The following is a 386-nucleotide window of genomic DNA, read 5'->3' as shown; positions in this document are numbered from 1 at the left end:
GATAAAAAGATAGAATGTATGAAGTAAAGAATGAGAATTGTATAAACAACTAGAAAGAAAAGAAAAGAAAAAGAAAATAACAATGAAAACGGCATCATAAAAAAGAAACAACGAAATAAAGGGGACTCAGGAGAATATTAATAATGATCATAATAGCGACACGGGAGGAAACGCTCCTTCCACGCCGAAATATCTTACCTGTCGACCACAACAACAAAACTCGCCGCAGTCACGTGCACCGCGTAACTTTTTTGGCCTAAGGTCGACAAAGGTCATAGGTCACGCGGTGATGTCTGGAGGGGGGAGGTAGGGAGGTGAGGATGAGGAGGGGGAAAGAGGGGAGGAGCAGGAGGGGAGGATGGGGGAGGGGAGGATTGTGAGCTAGG

This window comes from Penaeus monodon, chromosome 32 (assembly GCF_015228065.2).
Source record: "Penaeus monodon isolate SGIC_2016 chromosome 32, NSTDA_Pmon_1, whole genome shotgun sequence".
NCBI lineage: Eukaryota > Metazoa > Arthropoda > Malacostraca > Decapoda > Penaeidae > Penaeus > Penaeus monodon.
The sequence above is the reverse complement of the archived record's forward strand: the minus strand, read 5'-3'. Positions refer to the sequence as shown.